Source organism: Euprymna scolopes, chromosome 19 (genome assembly GCF_053919585.1).
Source record: "Euprymna scolopes isolate OS-2025 chromosome 19, ASM5391958v1, whole genome shotgun sequence".
Classification (NCBI taxonomy): domain Eukaryota; kingdom Metazoa; phylum Mollusca; class Cephalopoda; order Sepiida; family Sepiolidae; genus Euprymna; species Euprymna scolopes.
The window spans coordinates 36263059-36278467 of record NC_136500.1 but is presented as its reverse complement, the minus strand read 5'-3'; the positions used below and the strand labels follow the sequence as shown (position 1 = coordinate 36278467).

The window sequence follows — 15409 nt, the reverse complement described above, 5'->3', positions numbered from 1 at the left end:
TTTAAGTGATACCCTGCATTTCCATATGATACTATCTTGAAGTCGGTACGTTGGTCTGTCACACTCAAGTTTGAAATGGTATTTTTAAAAGCCTCCATGCATTTCTATACGATGCTATCTTCATTTTTTTTTTTTTTTTTTTTTACGTCTGTACGTTGGTTTGTCACTCTCAAGTTTACGCGTTTTGCGAATGCCTATTTGTTAGCAATATTGGTTCATGCTTTGAATTTTGGGAAATACCATTTTTTTTTATGTCGCTTTTGGAAAACTATCGTGTGACACCGTCGTCATTATTGATCTTTGATCTCGATCTATGCAGTTGAACATCTTCGGGGGGAGGGGGGTTCAATTTTTTTTATTTTTTTATTTTTTTTTTTTTATAAATCCGAACCCTTTAGTAACCTTTTCCCTACTTTTGTTTATGTGTTGCCATTATGTGAGTTGAGCGAGAGGAACACCGCGTCGCGTCTCCTGTGAACTTCCACACAAGTGACCGATCAGCATCATCATCACTAAACAACCGTTGCAATCACAGGTGATATCATTATCGTCAACACAAGTAAATACCACTCACTTCTGCTCCTCCTTCCCCCCCCCCCTTCGTTGCTACTGCTGTCTGTTGGTTGCCACTCTGCATATCTGTAATGTTTAGCCTTCGATCACTTATAGATGCTGAGCCAATTTGGACTCCTCCCATCAACAGTCGCCAATAAAATTATTATTATTATTATACTACGACTATTCTATTCCATATATGAACATTGGACAACTACAATCACTTCACAAGGATAAACAAACAACTACTAGCACCAATCTTTTTACAACGAGTACGCGACTGCAGTGTGAAGCCCCATCAGTTTTCACTCTTATCGACGGGACTTATTTTTATTTGTTTGTTGTTTGATTGACAGACCCAAGAACTTGGTGAAAAAAAAAAAAAAAAAAAAAAAAAGAACGGATTCTCTTGAAGGATTTCTTTTCGGACTTTTCTTTTTTCTTTTTTTTCTGATTTCTTTTTACCATCCATCTTTTTCTTTTCTATTTTTTTTTTTTTTCGTTGTTTATCATTGGATGGCAACAATCGGACTTTTCTCTGACCCCGGAGTTCAGTTTCAGGGGTCTGACCTCAAGTATTCCGGATTAAATGCCTGCCAAATAATATCTACATACCGGGTAAATATATTTGTTTTTTTGTTTTATTAAAAAAATAGAAAATAACAAATGTAAGAATAAAAACGAAAAAGAAAAACAAACAAACAAATAAACAAAAAAAAACGATGCAATACATTTTTTTTTTTTTTTGCTTGTTGCTTATTGGCTATTTTTGAATGACATTTGGGTTCAGATATTATGGTCTCGTGGTCCGAAATTCCTATGCGCGCATGCGCGTGTCAGTGTTCTATACGATGTGTGTGCGTGTTTGTTTGTTTGTTTGTGTGTTTGTTTGCTTGTTTGTTTGTTTGTGTGTGTTTGTTATTGTTTGTGCGTGTGCGCGTGTTTTTTTTTGTTTGTGTGTGTGTGTGCGTGTTTGTTTGTGTTTGTGTTACTGCTTAGGAGAAAACTATGCAATACCGGTTTCACTACATACTCGCCTATCTAGTTGCAAAACTAAGTGATAACTCAGGATATCTTTTATAAGAAATATGATTCTTGCCTTCTAAGATTCGAACACCGAGAGAGATAGAGAAAAAAAAGAGTAGTCTTTACAAAAAAAAAAAAAAAAAGAAAAAAAAAATCAAAAAAAAATCAAAAAAAAATCTATAGACTATCTCTACAACCGGACTGAGATAAGATTGTACCACCTCTTCCGTTCTCGGTCAGTGGAGGAGAAATCTTTCTCGACTGGGACAATTAATTTTGTTTGTTTGTTTGTTTTTCCAGCCCAGAGTGCCCCTATTTGAGGAACTCAAAAATCGACCTTTGAGTAACTTTGCCCTTTTTGGGAGACTATTAAATAGAAACAATCATAAGATAGAATTTGTAAAAATATGTAAACGTTAGCATACACCTTGGTGTTAATGTTGCTTGCTCCCATGCCCTGGCATCCATATTACTGTTTTTATTCTTTTCTTTTTTTTTAAATTTAGATTGTTTTCAATGTTAAAGTCAAACATCGTCTTTGTTTTTGTTTTTTTTGTTTTTTTTTTTAATGTCCGATGCGTGTAAATAAAGGCCCCACAATATTATTGTGAAACTCACTAATACAAAATTAATACTACCATTAAGGCATTAGCTCAGAACAATTGGTTGATCAATGAACTTGTTTTAAATAAAATCCTCGGGGGGGGGGGAGAAAGAGAGAGAGAGAGAAAGAGAGAGAGAGAGAGAGACAGACAGACAAACAGACAGACAGAACCTTTATATTATAGATTAAAATAACATGTCTAAGGTGTAATGCCGTGCAGGGGGATGAGATGGTGGCCCCGAGCATTCAAATGGAGGGGCGGAGTATCCAACCGTTTTCAAATTATCTGTTTCTCATAATATTTCTAAGTAATAGGGCATACTTGAGTATTTGGGACATACAATCAAGGAGTTGGTCACGGGCATTGCTATGGCAGTGCCAGATTTCTGCATGTCACTGCTGTGTTTTTTTGTTATGTTGAGTCATGTCCTCCAACTGAGATACCTCGTAGGGTCGTAACTAGAGTCATCAATACTATCTACCTATACAACTACTTAGCAACGTTACCTATTAACCCTTCGCATTTCCACAAGTACATGGGAGATTTTCACACAACGGTTGTTATCAATGGCAGATGACTGCTGTCTGCGATGATATCAAATGATTTTTAATGCTCATTAAAGGAGGCAGAAAGTCCTAAATGTTTGGGGAGACATTTTCACCCAGACTCCAGAGAACACCACTTGTTACTGCCAGTGAACAATCACTGATATAACGTGTGAAACCCTTTAATGAGTACCCTACAATGAACCACTACTCCGTCCCCGAAAAAATAAACAAACAAAAAATAAACATGGAACTTGTGGCACCTGTCTTGACTGATACCATATAAAATGGTCATGAAGGGCCGAAGAGCATAGAAAGATCGAAGAGGGAGAGCATTAATCAAATCTGTGCTAAACGCAGATTCCATGAACAAAGTTTCTTTCCTAGAAATGCGCACATGTGGAACGCTATTCTACTGACTGATTTCAATATAGTAGCCTTCAAGTCCAATGTAAACAAGTTCTTGCTGAGCCGTCCCCTTAAATAATCCAAATTCTACCCAATCTTAACGATTACAGCACTACCACCTCACATTCATTAACCCCCTATCCTCGAGTGGCTTTCGGCACTTGATAAGTGGTGACTACCTTGTAAAAAAAAGAATACTGCCATTAAATTCCAGAGAAGACCAATAGTTTTTGTTAGCGAGAAATCAATGATAGACAGCTGTTGTGATAATGCAAAATGAAGTGCAACGATTATTGAAACAAGCGGAGAGTGTTGGAAGTTTGGGGAGACCTGTTGTCACTCAAACCAGGAAACAGCACTTGTTATTGCGAGTGAGCAATCACTTATAATGACTTGTGTGAAAAATCCTAGTGAGTAAACAATAATAATACTAAAATAAACAATCATTGGTTGGTACCACACAAACTGGTCGTGAAGGAAGATGGAAAGACCGATGAGGGAGAATACCAACCAGACCTCCACTGGAAGAGCACAGAGAATACAAGAGTCTTTGCCACCAAAAATTTAGTGAAACCAATGATTATTGCCAGTGAGAAAGCAATAGCAAGCGGCTGTTGTGATAACACAAAACAACTTGCAAAGGTTATCAAAAGAGGTGGAGAGTATTATAAATCTGGGGAGACTGATTGTCATCTAGACTCCAGGGAACACCACTGTTTGTTGTCAGTGAGTAATCTCTGATGATGGCCTGTGTGAGAACTAGTGAGTACAAATAATAATGTATTCTTTTTTAGCATCAAATTAATTTTGTGGGTGGCTCAAGAAACTGTATGAGGAGCCTTCCAGAAGTAATGCCTCCTATTTTTTATTTCACCCGAATGGATCAGAGGGGACTGCAAATGTTATGTTGTAGGGTGGATGTCTATATGACCATGTATATACAGTACCAAATTAAGCATATGTTGTATATCATGTGTGTTGTTGTTATCTACATCTGCATTTATATTTATATTTCCTTGATTAACTAATGGGCCATAACTATGTATGTACTTATGGTATAACGGACTGTTGTCCTTGTCCTAATGTCTCTTAACAGCCCATGACTCGGCTAGTCTTTATAGGTGTGAGCATGTCAGAACATATAATACACGCAACATGATGACATACCTGTTTTTGCTAGCTGCTTCTAGGTGTTTCTTTAATCATTTTGGGGAGCCGGACCTGCTTTAAGGAAGATGCTTCACAAGATGTAGACCAAGATGTTGCAGGATTTTATATATTTTATTCACTCCCATTCAGGGGAGACCTGTTTAGTCCGTCCATCTTTCTCAGCATCTCTAATCCAACTCAACACTATGCTTACGCAAACTGGAACACGTGACACTTGACACGTCACATCCATCCTGTTCGGATATTTTCCGGTACAAACTGACCGGTCACAGAGTTTGACAAAGTTTGACAACCTGTCAAAACATGTTACCATTCAAATCTCTGTTGTCCATTCATTGATAGGTAGATAGATAGATAGATAGACAGATAGATAACAGACAATCAATGCTTCTACGCAGATATTATCTATAAATATAAAAGCGAAAATGTATGTATGTATGTATGTATGTATGTATGTATGTTCACTTTTCCTCGATGTCCATGAAAGGCTTCTTTCAAACAAGCGCTTGCTCGCTTCACAACTTTTTAAAACTTTTTATATCATCTATGAATTGTAATATCTACGAATTATCCACGGAGCTCACCTCTCTATTTAATTTTATTCACTTTCAAACCTTAATTATTCCACATTTCCCGCATTGGCACGCGTTACATTCGCTTTTCGGTATTAAAAAAAAGCGAAACTCGACTCTAATCACAGGCCGAAAGCCAGTTTGTTCAATGTCGACTTCGTCATATCGAGACGAGGGAGCGGCTTTTTAAAAACAAACAAACCCATTTATTCAAAACTGTCCCGCACAAAATAACTGCTGAATACCTATCGCCGTCACGTCAATCAAAAACGCGCACCTGTTTTTTTTAAAACACTTTACTATTTTCCAACTGCGCGTCGTCAACGCTTCCGCTTTTTTTCACATATCCCGAAAAACACCCGGGCAACGCTGGGTACCCCTCGCTCCCTTAACGTTTGTTCAATGTCGACTTCGTCATATCAGACTGTAGCTTTCATTTCGCTCCTCCTAATAAACAGGGAGCGGGTTTTTAAAAACAAACAAACCGATTTATTCACCTCATTCAAAACTGTCCCGCACAAAATCGTAACTGCTGAATACCTATCGCCGTCACGTCAATCAAAAACGCGCACCTGTTTTTTTTAACACTTTACTATTTTCCAACTGCGCGTCGTGAAGGCTTCCTTTTTTTTTTTTTTCACATTTTCGCGTTTTTTTCACATACTCCGAAAAACACCCGGGCAACGCCGGGTACCCCTCGCTAGTCTAATATAAATTGCATTGCTATGATGAGTGAACTTATGTATTCATGATCTGAAAGTTTCATCTCTCTATTGCAGATATTGACAGTGTTAGACTCTAAGAAAGCAACTGCTGTCATGGATGTGTGTCAGAAGCTGAGATGCGTTATTGAATTCCTGGCAAGAGTGCATTGAGAATGGTGGTGACTATGTAGAAAAATAAATTTAGGTCAAGAAGACAGAAAAATGAATCAAATACATGGAACAGGCAAGACAACTGAAAGGAATATGGAACATGAAGTGGATTATTGTAATACCAATAAGTGTAAGAGCACTAGGAACAGAAAAAAAAAGAAACGGAAAAAACAAGGAGAAATTAGAATAAAAAAGAAGACTGAGCCCATATAGTAATGATAAAAACAGTCATAATATTAACGAAAATCCTTGAATGCAGAAACCAACCTATATAAGCATTAACTGTTTATCCGTAAATAAAAATGAAAGAGAAAAGAATGCATGAGTCCAAAGGAACTAAAACCATCAGAAATTTCATAAAATGCCTTCATCTCCTTAGATTAGAAAAAAAGGTTGTTCCAGCTTCCACTGATACCACACAAAATGGTTATGAAATATCATGGAGACATATCAAAGAGAGAAAGTACCAACCAGACCTCCACTGGAATGGTTATGAGACTACTGAAAGTTTGGAAAAGCTTATTGTCTCTCCAATTCTTGAGAAGATCAAGCCATTACTAGATTTAAATCAATGGTAAACAGCCGCTGCAATAATGTAAAATAGCTTCTAATAGGTAAGATTATGATAATGATAATAATGTGGAACTACTTTCTTATTTCAGGAAAAAAACAAAGTGGCACTGACCAATAAGTCTCTTGTGCGTCATGAGTAAGTTACTAGAGTCCATAATAAATAAGGAAGTAGTCAACCACCTCAGCAGAAATAACCTCCTTAGTGAGATGCAATATAGTTTCCGTTCTGCTAGATCTACAGCAGATGTGCTAACGGTGCTATCTTCATAGGATTAGTGAATCTCTCAACAAAGGCTTCCTCTCTAGGGCAATTGCTCTTGACATATCCAAGGTCGTTGATAAGGTATGGCATAAAGGTCTACTTCACAAGATTTCCAGCTACGGTATCACTGGAAATATCTTCTCAATTATAAAATCATTTCTCTTTGATCGGCTCACAAGAGTAGTGATTGATGGGCAAAAATCACATGCTCACAGTATTAATGCTGGAGTCCCTCAGGGGTCCATCCTGGGCCCAACTCTCTTCCTGATCTACATCAATGATCTCCCAAAACACATACTTAGATCATTCGTTGACATCTATGCTGATGACACTACCGTCTATGGCAACACATCAAAGTCCATAAATGACCAAGTTCTCTCTGATCCTCTCTCCTCGGATCTTGAGCATGTGGTACAATGGGGAAAGAGGTGGCTGGTTACTTTTAATGCATCTAAAATCAAGCTTCTATTTTTACATCGCTCTGATCCCCATCTGCTATCAATTGAAATGGAGGGCTTTCGTCTCAGAGAAGCTTCATGCTTTGAGAAGCTTCTGAGCTTGACCTTTACTCCTGATCTGAAATGGAACACGTACATCAAATCTGTTGCCAAGGTCGCTGGAAGAATGGTGGGATCTTTCTACGACTCCAGCAGATATCTCACTGCAATTCTCTATCTAAGTACGTCCAGGGATGGAGTATTGTTGCCACATCTGGGCAGGAGCTGCTAGAAGTAGCCTATCCTGCCTTTACAGAGTACAAAATAGACTTCGTAGCTTAGTGGGGATGCCCTGTTCTCTTTTCTGCAACCTCTTTCCCACAGAAGGGACATCGTGAGCCTGTTTTTTGTTTTATTGTTACTTCCACGACAAGTACTCATCTGAGCTCCAGTCTCTGGTCCTCCCCTTGCCAATCTTTCTTGAAAAACACCTGTCTAGCTGAAACCACTGTCAATAACTTTCTCCATTCTTTAACTGTGCCTAAATCAAAACGTAGATTCCATGAACAATGCTTCTTTCTAAGAAGTGCATGCCTGTGGAACTCTCTTCCGTTTGCCTGCTTCCCAGCTGACTATAACTTGGTTGTCTTCAAGTTTAACATAAACAAATTACTGATGAACTGCCCCCTTAAGTAACCAAATCTACCAAATTTCCATTAACAACGACCACTACAACATTAGACTATTGATTACTGTACACTCAATAACCCTTATCCTCGAGTGGCCTCAGGGTCTTAATAAGTGGTGACTCCTATGTAAAAAAAGAAAAAAAAGAAAACACTGATTGATGTCACAGAAAGTGACAACAGACAGGATGTGAGGATGGGAAACCCATGGGGGAGGGGAACTATCCAAATCTCGATTGGAAAGCAATTGTGTGTATTGGAATTGTAAGGAGGCCTATTTTTCAGGAAAAATGGTTATTCCTATTTACTTGTCTCTACACGAGGGTTGAGTTTGGGGTTAGGGTTAGGGTAGAGTTATACACATGGTCAGATCTTAATGTGGGGGATTGGAACCAAAATATAACTTGCTCGTCTAGAAGGACGCCTCTTTCACTAATCGAGGACAGAATAGACTAAGTAAACAAAAACATTAAATATGTGTGCAGTATTCCTTATGTAATGTAGTCTGGCTTGACCATTAAATGATGACTCACATGCCGAGTCAGCATTTTAAGCCATGACTTGGACATCACGTCATCGAATGGAATGCATACAGAGGCATAGAGATCAGAAGATGGGGGAGAAAAGCAAAAAGAAAAGATACATAGTAATTAGGAAGTTATGCTCAACAAACATGCGAGGTTCTACCTCTTACTCCTTTGAAAGCTAACTGTCCAGCCTGGCAGCTGTGTCTGGTGCAGTATATTAAGAACCAGCTGTGTCTGGTGCCGTGTATTGAGAACCATCTATGTCTGGTGCCATTTATTGAGAGTTAACTGTATCTGGTGCTGTGTATTGAGAGCCAACCACCATAGCGGCCAGATATGGAGAACAACAACGTTACACTTGTAAGATACTCTTGACTCTTCATATGCTGGATAAAATAGGAACTCAGACACCTGGACCAAAATGCAAGAAACTAATGACTATTGACAATGCACTGCATGATGATGCGAGCAGACTCTGTAAAAATGAGAGATGGAGGAATAGAACTGGTAAGTATAGAAGACTGTTTGTGCAATATGGAAACAAAAAGTTGAGGAAAGGAAATTAGGAGGAGAAGCGGCTATGTGGAGCATTTATAAGTCTAACCCAAGAAGATGTTGAAAATGAGTGGAAGTCATTTAATAAAAATGTGGGGACACATACCTCATCACCGGAGCCTGCGACATCCAGAAAGGTTTTAAAAATTACTATGAACACATTTTGTTTGACGAAATACTAAGACGCACACAATGTGTGTGTATTTTATTTACAACATGGAGAACCGAAGAGTTACAATAAAAGGGGAGAGAATCCCCACAGTAAAAGGGTTTTGGAAAGGGGCAGATAACCCTATAGCAATTGAATATATATCAGCAGAAGAGACATGCAAAAACACTTTGGCATAGCTATGAAAAGAACAATTGAACAGAGAAACGAGATTGCTAATGATACTCGTTCAAAACAATATGATTAGAACAAACTATATCCAACCTAAAATGCATAAAAACCAAGGAAAATAATAAAACTGGACTTTAAGGACAAAAATGATGCATAAGTGAATGCTGCAAACTAGCTCTATATTGTTACCATTTGCCCATGTATGGAGTATTTTTGTCACATTTTGGCACATTAATCACTAATCTCTTCCTCTTGGGCCAGGTGATAAAAGGAATTTCTAATTTAATAGTTTTCATACTGTCTACCAAGCTCCAGCCTCTCTCCCATCACTGCAAGATTTCATCCTTGTCCTTGTTTTACAAGTACTTCCACGAAATGTGCTCCAATGAATTTATTGAACTTGTATTTCCACCTTCTCAATGTAAATAGCCATGACAAACTAGAATGGCAACAAAATATACCCCCCTCCCATTCGCTGTAGAAATACTCAGATGCCAGACGCCCATGTACAGCTATCATTCATCATTGGCACAAAAGTGCATTAAGAATGGTGATGACTATGTAGAAAAATATATTCGAGGGAACAAAGAAGTTGTTCAACATTTTAAGTAAAAAAAAATAGGAGGCTTTACTTTTGGAACGACCCTCGTATAATCTACTAGCGTCTGCGCCGCATCAGCACACACAGCACCGACTCAAACACAAAATCGAGTACACTCAACATCATCTTACCATCAACGCTTACCCTGTGAACTTGAAGTATGGGAAATTCTCATATGCACAAAACAAAATCACTGAAAAAATAAAAATACCCTAACTAGGGGTAAGGATAATGAGTAAACGTTGGATAGAATGATGGTAAAAATTATTACGAACTTGCCAGGATTCGAACCTGGAATCTTCTGATCCGTAGTCAGATGCCTTATCCATTGCACCACAAGTCCTGTTCATATGTCGAAAGATGTTACCGTGACTGTATAGCGGCAATGCTTAATTCTGTTAACTTGGGTAGGTAACTTTTTTGACAACGACTTTTTCGACACAAAACAACCCAAAAACCCTTATTTCGGGCTTCGAAAGTTTTATATACACACACACACATAAATAAATAAATAAACATTTATAATTTTATTAATAGTAGATAATAAAAATCTCACCTATCTCTTTAAATGTATGTATGTATGTATGTTTGCCTAAAACTTTCGACAGAGGCAATGGATTTTCACAAGATTAGTATCGTTTTGAAGATCAACCCTTTGGATGACAAATAACGAAAAATTGGCTAAAACATTAATTCCTTCACCCTCAACTGGGCACTTTTCTACAAGGAGGGGTCGTTTTTTCGCTAATATTTTCGAAAGTCATCCCCTCTTTTGATTGACTAGCCTTAATTTAAACCTTCGCCGCTTCGGGTTTGGTGATGGCTGCAACAGCAAAGACGTCACGTCTGAAAGCAACATTTTATTGGTTCATTTATTGGTTCACAAGATAGCTTGCCTTAATTTATTTCACGTCTTTCAACATTGACAGTCATCGCCTCCGTTCAGTTTCTAGAGACAATGGATACCCTCAGGGGTCCATCCTGGGCCCAACTCTTTTCCTGATCTACATTAATGATCTTCCAAATCACATCCTTACATCATTTGTAGACATCTATGCTGACGACACTACCATTTATGGTAGCACATCTAAGACAGTAAACGACCAAGTTCTCTCCAATTCTCTCTCCTCTGATCTTGAGCACGTAGTACAATGGGGTAAGGAGTGGCTGGTTACTTTTAATGCATCTAAAACCAAGCTTCTCTCTTTACATCATCAACATTCTGATCCACATCTGGCATCAATTGAAATTCAAGTTTTGACAAGCTTCTTGGCTTGACCATTACTCCTGATCTTAAATGGAACACGTACATCAAATCTGTTGCCAAGGCCGCTGGAAAAATGGTGGGATCTTTCTATCGATCCGGTAGATATCTCACTGCTGATGCTATTCTCTATCTATATAAAAGCCAGGTACGTCCAAGGATGGAATACTGTTGCCACATCTGGGCAGGAGCTGCTAGAAAGGACTTGGCCTGCCTTGATAGAGTTCAAAATAGACTTCGTAGCCTCGTAGGAGATGTCCTTTTCTCTTCCTTGCAACCTCTATCTCACAGAAGAGATGTTGCGAGTTTGTCTCTGATGTATCGTTATTTTCATGGAAAGTGTTCGACTGAGCTTCAATCTATGGTCCCCCCTCGCCAAACTTTCACAAGAAACACTCGTCTAGCTGTAAACACTATCAATAATTCCCCCCACTCTTTATCTGTGCCTAAACCTAAACGTAGATTCCATGAACAAAGCTTCTTTCTTAGAACTGCACGCCTGTGGAATTGTCTTCCGTTTTCCTGCTTTCCGGCTGACTACAATATGGTTGTGTTCAAGTCTAACGTAAATAAGTTCTTGATGAGCCGTTCCATATAAGTTATCAAATTTACCAAATTTTCATTACTAATGATTACTATATTGTCCAATTTCTACTGTACACTCTTTAACCCTTATCCTTGAGTGGCCTCTTGGCCTTGATAATGTGGTGATGCCTATGTAAAAAAAAAAAAAAAATACCCCCTGTGAGGATGGTTGTACATGTAATTGGGAAGGAAGGGCTGTGCAATCGTCACCCATATCTCTCCTGAATCGGCACTACTTGATTCCAGTGTAAGGAGAAATCAAGGACAGCTGGAAACAATGCCGAGATAAGCGGAGAGCACATACAGCACCCCATATTTCCAAATAATCACCCATTTTAGCAAAAGATAAGTTGCTTGCTGAGTTAATTGCAAATTACAACTAATTAGAGAATCAAAATGAATTTCTTTCCAATATAACTCAATCTCCAAACTAATGAAAATTTTAGTATGTATTTTGCATAATTAAAATAAATAAGAAATAAAGTTTTAGAGAAAGAACCGTTGATTAACTCACATTTTTTATAATAATAATAAGAAGAAGAAGAAGAAGAAGAAGAAATCCACAAAATGACCCTCCCCCCCCCTCCAAAAACACGTACAAGTGATGAAATAAGACTTAGTTAGTCATGAAACAGATCGAAATACCGAGTAGTATGGAGAACACAAACTAGATTTCCACTCCAATAAGAATTATTGTCACTCAGACTCCAGGGAACATCACTTGTTATTGTCAATGAGTAATCATTGATAATGAATTGTCTGAAAACCCCAAGTGTGTAAATAATAATTGCGGAAAGATTGAGAGAGATTACACGATATTAAATGAGATTAAGAGAGAGTAAGAGAAAGAGAGAGAGAGAGAGAGAGAGAGAGAGAGGGGGGGATAAAAAGAGAGTAAGAGGAAGAGAGAGGGAAGGAGAAAGGGAGAATAAGATAGAGTGTGTGTGTGTGTGAGAGAGTGAGAGGAGGGGGGATGTTTATTTTTAGGAATCGGTTTATTTGTAGTATTAATAAAAGTTTGCAATGTCTCAGATATTGATGGCCTAATAACTCACTGTTATATTAATGATCATTCTTTATCTTATCAGCTGTGTAAATCAGTAATAGGCGTTCAAATCTCTATCTCTTCGCTAAAAAGAACGTTGTGTGTGTGTGTGTGTGTGTGTGTGTGTGTGTGTGTGTGTGTGTGTGTGTGTGTGTATGTTCTCTGTGGGCTCCAAAACGGCTGTGCCGATTTTTATGAAATTTCACACAAATGTACTTTATGTATCTGACAGTGTTCTTAGATAGGTTTTGTATTGGAATGTCTTCAATAAGTATCGATAATCAATAATCAAAAAAAAAAATCCGATGAAAGAAGGAACAGGCGATTTTGATAAAAGTTAACACCTTACACAACCTAACATCACAAGTGCATTTGAGAAGTTTTATTACCGCACAAGCCGAAAGGCCCAACACATAAAATCAACAGTAGGTTCTTTGATATGACAGAGGTGCATTCAAAATGGATGCTTCTGTTTGAAGTTCAATTGAACCATGATACTTGACTTTTTCATTTTAAACTTAAATTTGAGCCATTATATATAATAAAAAATAATTTTATAAAATCAGCAGTAGATCCTCTACAGTGCAATGTAGACTACAATGTATTGTGGAATAAGTCACTGTGGGGACGCATGTGAAGCTTCCTATCAGTGCACCACGATGGGTCCTCAACTAGAGCAGGCAAAATGGGCGATTTCATCTATTCCGATGACAATAAAAATATTGGCATGTGGAACATTCGTTGATCGTCAATCCCGGGCAACATCGGGTCTCCCTACAAGCACACACACACACACACACACACACACACATATATATACACACGCACACACACACACACACATATATATATATATATATATATATATATATATATTTCTCCTCTATCTATATTTAATTGTATTTATGCAGTCAGATTAGTGTATTCAACATATTAATAAAGGTTCGTGTCTGTGTCTTTAGAATCTCTACGTATGACTGCAAACATGTACAGACGTGCCTTTGCATCTCCATTGTATTTACGTGCATGTGTATGCATGCGTGTACATATATAGAAAAAACCTACACACACAAGAGAGAGAGAGAGAGAGAGAGAGAAGGAGAGAGAGAGAGAGAGAGAGAGAGAGAGAGAGAGAGAGAGAGAGGGGTGGCGGGACAGACGCTTCCACAAACATATCTCTATATTATTTATATTGTAAATTGTTTAGATGTCTCTTACAGCCGCAAAGTTAGACATAAGATCAAATTATTCAGCACTACCTTCAAAAAATGGGTTAGGGATTTTATCCCGGCCCTCAAAATCAACAGAGATTATACCATTTCTGTAATGACCTGGTTCCTGTTAATTTTGTGGTGGGAGTTAAGTTCTGTGTAGTTCTAAGTTCTGGGAAATGCCGACAGGGCTGCCCAGGCACTTTTATCAGGTCAGAGTGCCCATCTTCGGGGGCGCTGACTTCTCAATCCCACTTTCTGAGTCTAGTGTTACAGTTCTTGCGGTAGGAGAGAACTAAATACCCCCCCCCCACCACCACCAGTTGCTTTAAAAATAAAGCAAACTGAATGCATACAAAATTAACCATGATCTCTGAAGCGTTCGACAATAACTCAGGTAATGCCTGAGAGGTTAGTCTCGTCAAACCGCCCAAAACAGATTCTATACTTTGATATGGGCCTGACTTTCTAAATGTCATAGTCATTGCCCTTTTGGGGTTAGGAGCAAAGTGTAGTACCTGTCCTGATAGTACATTTCATTTTGTCTGTCCTCGACGAGTAAAGGAAGAGTTAATTCTAGACTAGGGTAATTAAAATTTTTTTCCCAATACAAAGTGCCTCTTTTTGGAGAGATGAATTTTCCCCCATAGTAAAAACCGGCCTTGTGTCTAACTCTACTTTTTCTTCATGAGAGGGCCAATAAATATGGAGAGAAGAGAACCATAAATTCGGATACACTTCATCGCAGAATCTTGTTTGGTTATCGGAAATATTTAATGGACGTTGGTAACATGTTCTCATTTCTTTTTCGACCAATGTTTGATAACATGAATCATTTCACGCATGACGTATTCTCTTCCGCATGCATTTCCTCATTTCTATGAAATACAATTTTTCATAAACGTACATTTAAGCACACACACACACGCACACAAAACATTATCATCGTCATCATCATCATCATCATCGTCATGATCATGATTATGATCATTATCATCAGTTTAATGTCTGTTTTACATGCTGTCATGTGCTGAACAGCTTTTTTAGAAACTGACTTCCAAACTAACTATATCGAACCAGGTCTTTAAATTACAGAGGCTGAAATGCAACCAATTTTCTTTGGAAGTAAATTCCATAATTGAGGTAAATTCTGCGATATACAATGTCGAATCAGTAAAAGAATAAAAGTAAAATAGAGGATCGAAATATTATCAACAATTCACACAACGTGCGAGCTGCCATTTTCCAAAAAGAGCTCAGAAAAGGAAGCCAATTATAGGTCCCCTTTGTTTAGATTTAAAACTGACGGTACTTAGATTGTTTTGGCCTTCTGTGATATATATATATATATATATATATATATAGGATTATTAAAAATGGATAAAATCCGACGATATTGAAATTGAAAATGGAGGCAGAGAGACCTAGAGTCTCGACGTTGCACCTGTCTTATGCAGGCTTTCACAAGAGGGGGGTGGTTAATCATTAAGAAAGCCCAAAACGTCGAGCCTCTAGGTCTCTCTGCCTCCATTTTAATTTCATATATATGTATGCAAAGTTCATTGTA

The 15409-nt window shown here is 38.0% G+C and overlaps 1 protein-coding gene and 1 non-coding gene across 2 annotated transcripts in view; one reads left to right on the top strand and one right to left on the bottom strand.

Annotated features, from left to right (window-relative positions):
- Positions 1-611: 611 nt before the first annotated feature.
- LOC145303526 (QRFP-like peptide receptor) overlaps positions 612-15409 on the top strand; it is a 103415-nt gene continuing 88617 nt past the window's right edge. The window contains exon 1 of the mRNA XM_080144979.1: positions 612-1173. The gene's annotated coding sequence lies outside the window, so the exon portion shown is untranslated. The remainder of the gene's footprint in view (positions 1174-15409) is intronic.
- Trnar-acg (transfer RNA arginine (anticodon ACG)) lies at positions 10008-10080 on the bottom strand. Its single transcript has one exon. It is a non-coding gene; the product is annotated as a tRNA-Arg (tRNA).